Consider the following 441-nt stretch of genomic DNA (forward strand, 5'->3'; position numbering starts at 1 on the left):
CCGATAAAGTCAATAGATGGCACCGGTGCCAATAGACTTATTTATAGACTTATATCATGGACATATACAGAATCCATATAGTAGACCTTGATTCTGATGCCCATAGTCTGCCCTGTGCCCATACTTTACCTCTTTATTACACAGTCATGTTCCTACAGATTCCATGATGAGAAGAATTTGTATAATGCAGTATGGCAGGTCATGTTTTCCTAGACACCATGAAGAATGCCTATAACTCCATAATACTAACCTGTAGGCAAGTGTTCCCGAACCTATGGCTCTCCAGCTGTTGCAAAACCAGAAATTCCAGGCTGCCATGACAACCGGCAAGCTGGGAGTTGTAGTTTTGTAACAGGTGGAGAGCCATACATTGGGAAACAGTGCTGTAGGGACTCTATACCACCATGCTGGGTCTGTGCGCTGCCACATGCATAAGGACAA

This window comes from Hyla sarda, chromosome 4 (assembly GCF_029499605.1).
Source record: "Hyla sarda isolate aHylSar1 chromosome 4, aHylSar1.hap1, whole genome shotgun sequence".
NCBI classification, from domain to species: domain Eukaryota; kingdom Metazoa; phylum Chordata; class Amphibia; order Anura; family Hylidae; genus Hyla; species Hyla sarda.